The sequence below is a fragment of the Equus przewalskii genome, chromosome 20, assembly GCF_037783145.1.
Source record: "Equus przewalskii isolate Varuska chromosome 20, EquPr2, whole genome shotgun sequence".
In the NCBI taxonomy this organism is placed as follows: Eukaryota; Metazoa; Chordata; class Mammalia; order Perissodactyla; family Equidae; genus Equus; species Equus przewalskii.
In genome coordinates, this window is record NC_091850.1 from 7,599,354 (window position 1) to 7,611,683 (window position 12,330).

The 12,330-nt window shown below is 36.3% G+C and overlaps 1 protein-coding gene across 13 annotated transcripts in view; it reads right to left on the bottom strand.

The window, feature by feature from the left end:
- ERBIN (erbb2 interacting protein) overlaps positions 1-12,330 on the bottom strand; it is a 135,490-nt gene that overhangs the window by 92,064 nt on the left and 31,096 nt on the right. For 4 of the 13 annotated variants that reach the window (XM_070587432.1, XM_070587431.1, XM_070587428.1 and 1 more), the window contains exon 2: positions 4,562-4,726. The exons of the other annotated variants lie outside the window; for them this stretch is intronic. The gene's annotated coding sequence lies outside the window, so the exon portion shown is untranslated. The remainder of the gene's footprint in view (positions 1-4,561; positions 4,727-12,330) is intronic. 13 annotated transcript variants of the gene reach the window in all.

Below are 12,330 nucleotides of genomic sequence, written 5' to 3' on the forward strand. Positions count from 1 at the left end.
CTATACCTACAACATATACAGCAGGAAATGAGAAAAGGAGGCTGATGAAATAGCTAAGTTTCACACTCGTGGGTACAAGATTAACATCAATGTCTGATCCCTACTAGCCTAATTCTAATCCAGTAGAAAGCTGAGAATTTCCTCAATATCAGCACTGTTAATCAAACTGTCATATCAAGCCATGGTTAGCCTAAACACGTCTAAAAAAAATCTTACTGTGGAATAAAGTAGTAGACATACATACTGAGGTTACTAAGGAGCTCCCATACTTGCAGAAATTTCCATTTTTATATTTTTCATATAATTTACCTAATAAAATGGACAGATCCGTATAGTCTGGCAAATGCGTACATCCATGTAACCAACTGCAATCAAGATATAAAATCTTTCCATCACCCCAGACAGTTACCATGTGCTACCTTCAAGTCAATGCCCTGACCAAGGCAACCTGTTGTGAACAAGAGCACGAGACATTTGTGTACAAATGTTATGAGACCGCAGGCTTCGGTTCTCATGGGTAAATACATGGAAGTAAAATTGCTGGGTCATAGTCTATAAGTATGTTTACTTTTACTTAATAAAAAAAAAGATTGTTTTACAAAGTGGTTTTATCACTTAACACTCCCAGAGTTCCAGTTAGATCCTCACCAACACTTGATACTCTCAGTCTTTCTTAATTTTAACCTATGTAGTGGGTGTGTATCAGTATCTCAGTGCATTTTTGTTTTGCATTTCTCTAATTACAAAAGGCATAGTGAAGCCTCACCTGTACTTATACCTCTTTTAGATGATAAGATACTGAACTTCAAGCCTGATATTCTAAAGGGATAAGACTTTTGGAGAAGAAAGTGATCAAATTTTGTGTATGGGAGGAATACAAATTATTGTGCAAGAGGATACATTGTTTTGGAAAACAATTCACCATGAACATCTCACATTTCTGCATGGTCTGGGTCCCCTGAGCAATAGCATTTACAGCCATTTAAGATATTTATATAAAGAGACATTCCAAGATAATAATGCTTAGCAACGCTGAGACAATACAACATCCTCTCTCCAGAAAAGACTTGCTTAAATTACAGAGTAAAGATAAGTCTCTCACTTCCAGAGAAGATAGGTCACCAATGGTCCTATGTAAGATCAGAGTTTCCTCACTTGGGATTTCTCTCCTGCAATGCACACTGCTGCTTGTGCAGGCACCATCTGATTCTCTGTTTCTCCCATGAAGATTAAGGGTTAGGTAATTGACACAAAATATGGCCCTGGTTGCTGCTTTTGCAGTGATTAATAAACTCTGTCTCTGATCTAGAGGTCTTGTGCCTTCTGGCAGGTTAACGTGTTAGCTTGTAAGTAGGGTAAAATCTCAGATCCTTTACTGTTTCTGATCTAACCACCATAAATTAAGAAACAGGGCCACAATGATTTATACCACCTAAGATGAAGAGATCGAAGCTATTTCCCCATTTCTTGAATCTGGGCTGACCTTGTGACTTGTTTATACCAACTCAATGTAGCAGAAGTTTCTTGGGCAAGTAACAGTGTCTATGCCTCAAGATTTATGACTTTCGCCTTTACCTCCTTTGAATGCCACCCTGAGAACACGATGCCATAAAGAAGTCTGGGATAAAAGACCACATGTTGATTCACAAATTCAAGACAAATATAAGTCACTGTTGTTTTAAGTCATCAATCTTTCTATCAACTATACTGATTTTTTTCAAAGAGGAAACTTTACACTTAATTCATTTTCTTATTTTATTTTGAATTTAATTGTCTTTTTCTGACTCTTAAGATGAAGCTTAAACAACTGAATAATTGATTCTAATACGTTCTTATTCAAGATTTAAAGCTATGAATTCTCCAAGTTGCATTTTATAATTTTTTTTTTTTAAAGACTGACACCTGAGCTAACAACTGTTGCCTATCTTTTTTTCCTTCTTCTTCTTCTCCCCAAAGCCCCCCAGTACATAGCTATATATTCTAGTTGTGAGTGCCTCTGGTTGTACCATGTGGGACACTGCCTCAACATGGCCTGATGAGCAGTGCTATGTCCGTGCCCAGGATCCAAACTGGTGAAACCCTGGGCCACCAAAGTGGAGCGCATGAACTTAACCACTTGACCGCAGGGCTGGCCTCGCATATTATAAACTTTGATATGTTATCTTTTTATTGAATTCGTTTAAAATGCTTCTAATTTCCCGTTTGATTTATCCTTTTACCCATGAGTTATTCAGAATCGCCTTAATTTCAAAATATTTGGGGATCTACTAAACCTCATTTTGTTACTGAATTCTAATTTAATTCCATAGTAGTCAGAGAACATACTACTATGATTTCAAGTCTTTACAATATGTTGAAGCTTTTCGATAGCCCCCACATAACATCTACCTTGGTGGGGGTTCTTTGTACACCTGAATGTCACTTTCTGCCTCTCTTGGAGTATGGTTCTATAAATGTGTTAAATTGGTTGATAGTGGTGTTCAGATCTTCTATATCCTTACCAATGTATGGCATTCTTTTCCTGCTAATTACTGAAAAGTACTGAAATCTCTAAGCATAGGTGTAAATAGATCTATTTCTCCTTTTATTTCTGTCAATTTTTATTTCATGTGTTTTGAAGTTCTATTACAAAATGAGTACACATTTAGAGTTCTTATATCGTCTTGATGAATGCATCCTTTTACCATTTTAAGATGTTCTTTTTATATGCTAATCATCCTTGTCTTGAAATATATTTTTGCCTGATATCACTATAGAAACAGGAAATTTCTTTTGATAAGTGTTAATATGGCATATCCTTTTCCATCTACTACTTTTAACCAAATTTGTATTTATATTTAAAGTGCCTGGGGCCGGCCCAGTGGCACAGTGGTTAAGTGAGCATGTTCCGCTTCGGTGGCCGGGGGTTCCCTGGTTCCGATCCTGGGTGAGGACATGGTGCGGACATGGCACCACTTGTCAAGCCATGCTGTGGTAGGCATCCCACATATAAAGTAGAGAAGATGGGCAAGGATGTTAACTCAGGGCCAGTCTTCCTCAGCAAAAAGAGGAGGATTGGAAGCAGATGTTAGCTCAGGGCTGATCTTCCTCAAAAAGTAAATAAAATAAATAAATAAAGTGCCTATTTGAATGGGGCATACAGTTAGGTCTTGCTATTTTATCCAATCTGACAATTTCTATGTTTTGATGGTGCACTTAGACTATTTATATTTAATATAGTCATTAGTATGGCTTAATTAAGTCTATTACATTACTTAATTAAGTCTATTACAAAGTCTATTTTATATTTGTCCTTTTTTTTTCCTGCCTTCAAATAAAGTTATATTTTTCCATATTATCTCATTTTATGACCTTTTAGCTATACTATTTTTGGTTGCTCTAGGAATATACAGTATGCATTCTTAATTCATCATAGTCCACCTTTAAATAGTATTATGCCACTTCACAAATGATCTAAGAAATGTAAAAAAGTATAACTCATACTTACACTTACTGTCTCCCATATTTCATGCTATTGTCATTATTTTACTTCCACATATTATAAATCCTACAATATGTTTTTTGCTTTACACTATCAACTGTTATTTATATAAATTTAAAAACTAGAAAACAGACTTTCGCATTTATTCAAACATTTACCAATTCCTGCAGTCTATTTCTTACTACAACCTTGTGGTTAAGCCCATTCAGGTTTTTTACGATATTCCATTTTTCAGTTTTAGAATCTGTGTTTGGTTCTTTTTCAGAGTCTCCATTACTCTCCTGAAATACCCGATCCCCCATACATTATCTTGTAAATTGCTTTAAAATCCTTGTCTCCTAATTCTAATAACTGGGTAACCTATCAGCCTGCTTTTGTTTACTGTTTTCTCTTATACAATCATATTTTCCTGTTTCTTTGTATGTTTCATAATTTTTCATAGTATTCTAGATGCTGTTTGTTGGATAACAGTTGAAAATTAAGTATAACAGTGTTTTGTTAAGTTTTCCTTATTTCCCAGAGAGTCTATACTCTTCTCTCAGTTAGGATGAGTGACTGATAATTCAGATTCCTAGTAGAATCAATCTGAGCTGGGATTGGCTACAGCTTTAATTAGATTAAGCTCATCTGTGATTGATTTGACCCCTAACTTCCCCATGCCCAACCACGCCACCTTTCTGATCTTGCCAAAAACATGAAGTAGGAAGAATTTGGGCTGCAGTTCCCGATGTTTCTGGTTCACTTTATCTGTAGAGTCAACTCCGGTAGGGTCCCACGATTCAAGAACCATTAGAATTGGCAAGAATACACATTTCTTTAGGCTCTTCAACCCCTCCTCTATTGCTGCTTTGGGGCAACATTCAAGGCAGATGGAACTATCAGGCTTGATGATCTTACTTTGCCTTTGGGGCTCTGTCAGATTCCCATCCCTTCCCAAAAGCCCACACTGTCATTCAAGAATTGGATGATTTATCTGAATTCCTAAAGTCTCTCCATTTATGGCAAGTCCTGCTTCTCCATCCTATACTGATACCAAGCACATGCCCCCCAGGCAGGGAAACTTCCACACTCTTGACTCACCTATGTATGAGAGGTTCACGCATCTCTGGAATTCAGTTCACTAAGGCTTCCTTGATTTCACTGATTTTTGCAAGGCCTACTTCTTTTTCAAAGAGTGATTTTTATTCTTTCCAGGTTTTTCAATTCTTACCAGGGGAACAAAGGTTTTTTGTATCCTCCTGTATCCTAACAAGAAGCAGAAATATCAGGAGATTTTCAGTGTAGATGAAACTGTTCTCTTTATAGAAAAAACACTCCCATGGAAGATTTCCATCCTGACTCATCTCTTCATGAAGGAAACTTGGTCAAGGTAGAAGAAAAATCTTCAGAATTCTCCTCCATCTCAGTTTAGGAGGAATGACATAATTTATGCAACAACAAGAGGGCCTAATTATTTTTACAGAAAAACTCTTTCATTCCACAATTAGAAATAAGGGTACAAATGCAAACATCCCAGGTAAAATTGGTTTACTTAAGTCTGAAAGCCTAACATTAGATCATTCTATAATCAGAGGAAGGAAGTAGGGGGAGAATGGGGAAAGAAAGAAGACTTTTGTCTTCATCACTTCAAGGGAAACTGTTCTTCCTAGGTCATCGATGGCTAACATATTGCTACATCAAATAGACAATTCTAAGTTCACATCTCCCCTGACTTATTAGCAGCATCGTTCCCCACTACTTTAACATTTTCTTCACCTAGCTTCCAAGACACCACATCCTCCTAATTTTGTTCATATCTCAGTCTCCTTTGCTAGTTGCTCCAATTTAGGCCAACCTCTTAACACATTAAAGTGGCAGAGAACGCAGATCTTGGCCCTCTTCTCTATCTACACCCATACCCTTGGTGATCATTCCATTTCAAGTCTTGAAATATTATCATCTCTTTAAATACTAAGTACTCTAATGACATCTGTCTTAGTTTTGGTTCTCCCAAAAGCAAAGGGTGAGGTAAGGACTTGAATGCAGGTAGCCTGTCTAGGAAATGACCTGAGGGAGCTGAAACAGTATGACAGAGATGGAAGAAAAGTCAATATAAGGAATGGCATATTATCAAAGTCATCCTTAAGGACAACAGGGGCTCATTCTACTTAAACTTCCTGAGAAGTACACAGAGGGTCTCTCAGAATTGCCTGCCTATAGGATCAGACACGAGCTGTTATCCATCTGCTCCTGTCTCCTACTGATTAAGGATGGCCTCTATGGACATACTTTCCTTCACTACTAGCCCATGCTTACGTTCTGATCTAGCTGGTGTCCCACAGCAGAGAAATTAACTGGCTCACTTTCACTAGGAAGGTCAGCCTGGGCTCTGAGCTCTCATGGTACTTTTTCTTACACCTAAGGTTAAAATCAGAGGTGAGCCAAAACGATGTGATGCTAGATACCAGAATGGCCTGCTACAACGAAAACAGGACCACTCACGTTAACCTCAGAGATGCATATCCCAACTCCCTGTTTTCTGTCTCCATTTCTAGTAGAGGGATTTAAAGGAAAAAACAAGAATTAATGATTTAGAGTAGAGAGAGTAAAAATGATGAATGAATCCAAGAGCTGGTTCTGTTTTTGGTGGGAGCAGCACAATATAAACGCTAAGAATAGACAATTTCCCAGCAAGTCTCAAGATACAAACACATCAGTAGGAATCAGAATGGCATAGATAAAAAGTATTTTTGTATTTTGCACTAAATATAGGCCTTTATTATATATTGCAAAACAAAGAGGTATTTAAAATAAATAAATTACTAAGTTCAAATATGCAGTGATGTGTTTTAAATTTTGCATCACTTTCCATAAAAATATACACTGCAAAACTGTCTCAAGAAATAGAAAATCACGGACGAAATTAAGGTTTTGTCAACAAATTACGCTCTAAAAGACACTAAGCACCTAAGCACTTGCAAACTTTCAAGTTCAAGGAATGGAATTTGATCACAAGGTTCAGCGCTCATAAGAAATATGGAAAACTTTCCCGTTCACATTACAAATTCAGTACACCTCTGACACCAACACCTATCAAAGTTATAATAAAGTATCCATATAGCACTCATATTTAAGAATACTTCAAAAAATCCTAAATTATATAGAAGAAACTCAAACGCAGTAGTAATACTAAACATGACTAAGGAGAATCAATTTTAGGAATTGTCAAGATAAATATGAGAAGAATCTATTAACAGGACATCACACAAAGATAAAAAAGAGAAGAAGATAGGTCTTCTTGACAATGCCAAAAGGGAATCTAATAAACGACAGCACTCATTCTTGACAAAAATCTTAGTAAATTAAAAAAAGGATATCTCCTAAAAAAAAAAAAAAAAAACAAACCAGCTTCATGTCAAGAAAATAAAAGAAATACTAGAGACATTCACACTAAGATTAAAAAGAATATGAGCTCTATCAAACAAGTGAAAAAGACAACCCACAGAATGGGAGAAAACATTTGTAAATTATATATCTGATAAGAGACTTGTACCCAGAACATATAAAGAACTCTTAGAACTCAACAATAAAAAGAAGACAAAACTTAAAAATGGGCAAAGACTTTGAACAGGCATTTCTTAAAGTTATACTAATGGCCAATAAGCACATGAAAAGATGCTCAACATCATCAGTCATTAGGGAAATACTAATGAAAACCACAACAAGATAGTATTTTACACCAACTAGGGATGACTATGACCAAAAAGACAGGCAATAAGAGGTTTTAGGGAGGATGTGGAGAAACTGGAACCCCCATAGGTTACAGATGGAAATGTAAATTGCTGCAGTCACTTTTGGAAAAGTTTGGCAGTTCCTCCAAAGGGTTAAATATAGTTACCTTTAAGACCCATCAATTCCACTCCTAGGTAGTACGTAACCAAGAGGATTGAAAACACACGCTTTCAGAAAAACTTGTAACTAATGTTCATAGCAGCATTATCCATAGTGGCCAAAAAGTGGAAAGAATCTAATCCCCATCAACTAACAAATGGATAAACAAAATGTTCTATATCCATGCAATGGAATAGTATTCAGCTATAAACTAGAAATTACTGAATTGTACACTTGAAACAAGTGAATTTTACTGTATGTGAATTAGAGCTCAATGGAAAAATAGCTTTAAGGAAAAGAAAAAGAAACCAAGACACCAGTTAATGCCACTGTTATGTATTAATATAGTAGATTGCAAACGGATTTCCTAATCTCCTTCAGTCAGCACTTGACTTTTTCCTTAAAACTGTTTTATTACCTCCCTTCTTCCTTTAAAAACTTAAAATAAATTACTTATACCCAAAACTCCATAAGCTGATCTCAGTTTACCTTTATACAAGTTTACTACCGAGTCAAATCCTTTGCTCGGGTGAGGCCTTTTTACCTTACTACAGACTCGTCCTTCCACCTGTCACTTCAACTAATTACTTCTTTGATTCTCTATGTGGTATTTTAAATGAAGCTGTCTATAAATAAAGTGTTTTTATGCAGTGTGTACACTGTCCTAGAAACTGAGCCAAACTTGTTGAAAAGCATGACCTGAATTGAGAATCCTGGACGTGAGTGCTACAGTGCTTGAAATTCCACCGTTAGTTAGTTATTTTGGACCCTCTCCAAACAATTTCTATCAAAACATAAATTCACCTGGTGAAGACAAGGCCCTAAATTCTTAAGGTGAATTTCTTTATATTTTTTCCTAAGTTCGAGAGAAGAGACACTATAGAGAAGGAACCACAAGCAAAGAAAAGAAAAAGAAAAAATCAGCAAAAATAGCAAGAAGCCAGTTTAAAATGCACATTTTTCTGTAAAGCTAATGTGTTTATTACTCAGGGGGGTTAACTCAACCTGGGTATAATTATAAACATCACAAACCTTCCAAAGAAAACCAGATCACTTTCAACACTTGTTACAGAGGGATTTTAAAAGCTTAATTACTAACACTTATAAGCAAAGCTTTAAAATACAGCCACTTGATGAAATTCTTATCTACAAAAAGTTTCACTTTTAGTAGGATTCAGATTAATATTTTAGGTATAACATCTGTAATTTTATTAAGACATCCCAAACATCCCTTACGACAGAAGACTCATTTATTTTTAAAGTAAAATAGCATCATATATGTAGAGAAGAATAAAACAAAAAAATTTAAGCTGCTTCTACTAATCACACATTACTTTTTCTTCTTATTTTTTTAACCACATCATTTAGTCACTATCTATTGACTGCCTTACTACAAAGGTGTTATGGGAACATAAAGTATAACATGTGGTTCTCTGACCTCAGGGGCTTAGAAATATAATAGGGGATACAAGACAGAAATTTATTTTAAAAAGTCAGCCTAAAGGACAACAGTTAAAATGGCACATGGTTAAGAATTTGCTGGCAAAGCATAAACATTCTGATAAGATGCTGAATACCAGAAAACTATTACCTTTGTTATTATTAAGCAGAAGAACAATGTTTTAGGCTTTGAAGAAATCCCAAGTGTTAGTAAAAAAAAAAATCATTATAGTAGAAAATGTACAGTTTAAAACATTATCTTGCTATAGTGCAAACTTATTTATAACTATTCCATTTAACCAAAGTGGAACCAGAAACTCCTAACTGTTGACATCCCTAATGTTACAAGTGGCTGTGTCTTAAAGTTAGAATTTAAATTAAAGATTAGTGATTGAGTCTCACTACTTGATGATACAAAATAAAACCAAAAATGGACATTTAGTGATTGCTGCTCTGTGCCAGGTACTCTGCTAAATGCTTATATGCATAATCTCATTTATTTCTCAGAATAATTCTGTAAAAAAGTATGCTCTAGTTTCATTCCTATTTCACAGATGAGGGTTTGTATTAGGCACGTGGCTGAGGAGGGTTCCTAAGCTCAGCCCTATTGGCTCCAAAGTCCCAGACATCAACCACTGCATATGCTCTTTGTAGAAACGTCCCACCTATATTTAAAACCTCTTGGGCTTATCTAATTTATAATGCCTGGAATTAGCCTTGATTTTTCAAATATGACTTTTGAAGCTTCTTTTGTTAAGTAAGAAATTTCTTTAAAATTCTCTGCAGAAAAGTGGGAAAATGTTAGAGGAGCTAAAAACTGCTGGGTGCTTTGTGACAAGTTCATTCACATATACTGAATGTCCATCTAAATTAGGTTTTTATGTGTACTTAAACAAAGGTCACAGGACAAATAAGAGGCAAGTCTTAAGACTCCGAGTATAACGGCATCAATCATTCTCAATGAGTGGACACCTTCAGTCCAAATATGTCAAGGATTGGCATGAAAATAATTACACTTTCAATATTGCTGTTGAGAAAACACTTATATGCATATGAATTTGGGAGTCTTTTGCAATAAAAACTCCATGGCCTATGGTGGGAAACACTCTAAAATTTCAACACAAATATTCTGTCTATACCAAAATGGATGATGGGAAAAAATGACACAGCAGACACCTTTAGAATAACTTCACAATTCACAATGACTCCTCCTTTCTCTGAGAAAAAGTGACCACAAATCCATAAAATACCTCTGTGTAATTTTAAAAATAGAGCCCTAAAGGCAATACAATGGAGCAAAGACAGTCTTTTCAACAAATGGTGCTGGAACAACTGGACGTGCAAAAAACGATGCATGAAAAAAATGCAGAAGAGGCCAGCCCGGTGGCATAGTGGTTAAGTTCACACACTCCACTTCAGTGACCCAGGGTTTGCAGGTTCAGATCCCAGACATGGATCTAGCACTGCTCATCAGGCCATGCTGTGGCTGCATCCCACATAAAATAGAGGAAGAATGGCACAGATGTTAGCTCAGGGCCAATCTTCTTCACCGCCCCCCCCCCCCAAAAAAGCAAAAAAAAAACGAATCTAGACACAGACCTTAATACCTGTCACAAAAATTAACTTAAAAGGAATCACAGGCCTAAATGTAAAACACAAAATTATAAAACTCCTAGAAGATAATGTAGGAGAAAACCTAGATGACCTTGGATATGATGATTTTTTAGATACAACACCATATAGGCATGATCTGTGAAAAAAACAATCGATAAACTGGATTTCATTAAAATTACAAACTTTTGCTCTGAAAAAGTCAATGTCAACAGAATAAGAAGACAAGTCACAGACTGGCAGAAAATATTTGCAAAAGATACAACTGAAAAAGGACTGTTATCCAAAATACACAAAGAATTCTGAAAACTCAACAATAAGAAAACAATCTAATTAAAAAATTGACCAAAGATCTTAAAATTTATCTCACCAAAGAAGATACACAGATGGCAAATAAGCATATGAAAAGTTTCTCCACATCATATGTCATCAGGGAAATACAAATTAAAACAATGAGATAACCACTGAAAACCTTTAGAATGGCCAAAATCTGGAACACTGACAGCCCCAAATGCTGGCGAGGATGTGAAACTTTCATTCAACGCTGATGGGAAGGCAAAATGGTACAGTCACTTTGGAAGACAATTTGGTGGTTTCTTATAAAACTAAACATACTCTTACCATACAATCCAGGGATTGTGTGTGCTCTTTGGTATTTACCCAAAGGAGCTGGAAACTTAGGACCACAAAAAAACCTGCATGCAGATGTTTTTAGCAGCATTATGCATAATGCCACTACTTGGAAACAACTACGATGTCCTTTAGTAGGTGAATGGACAAATACACTGTGGTACATTCAGACAATGCGTTATTCAGAGCTAAGAAGAAATGAGCTATCAAGCCATGAAAAGACATTGAGGAACCTTAAATGCACATTGCAAAGTAAAGGCAGCCAAGCTGAAAAGCTACACACATACATACCTATGATTCCAACTATATGACAAGCTGGAAAAGGTAAAACTATGGAGACAGTGAATAGATCAGAGGTTTCCAGGGGTTGCGTGCTAGCAGGGGAGTATGACTAGGTGGAGCACAGAGGATTTTTAGGGCAGTGAAAATACTCTGTATGATACTACAATGACAGATACATGTCATTATACATTTGTCCAAATGCACAGAATATACAAAACCAAGAGTGAACCTAGAGTAAACCATGAATTTTGGGTGATAATTATGCGTCAATGGAGGTTCATTAATTGTAACAAACGTACCACTCTGGTGGGGGATGGTTTTAATGGGAGAGGCTAGCACATGTGTAGGGCAAGGAGTATATGGGAAATCTCTTTACTTTATGCTCAATTTTTCTGTGAACCTAAAACTGTTGAAAAATCAAGTCTATTAAAGAAAAGGACAATTAGTTCTGACATTTAACATACTATGAAAAAAGGAATGGCTATACCTTAACTAGAAGAATTACAATCTCTGTCAGTGGCACTCCTACTCCAACAGGCAAGTATAGTGTAAAATAATACCTCACTCTAAGTCACCTCTTTCAATCCCCTGAAAAGTTGTTTAGTTTTTTTAAGTTAACTCAGTCAAGCAAAACAGGACACCATGCTGCCCAAAATATGACATTTCTTGGAAATATGAGGATTTTTTTACAGCAGACATCTGACTGGTTATACTACTGGAAATCTTGAAAGTCTTTTAAGCCAAAATGATCTGTATCACATTCTTCGGCATTTGTTTGTTTTTTGCTGAGGAAAATTAGTCCTAAGCTAACATCTGTGCCAATCTTCCTCCACTTTATATAGGGGTCACCACCAGAGCATGGCTGACAAGTCATGTAGGTCCACATCTAGGATCCAAACCCATGAACTCAGGCCACCAAAGCCAAGCACGCTGAACTTAACCACTACGCCACAGGGCTGGCCCCTCTTTGGTGTTTTTAGTGGTCTCAATAAAGCACTTGCATTAGGTGCCAGTAG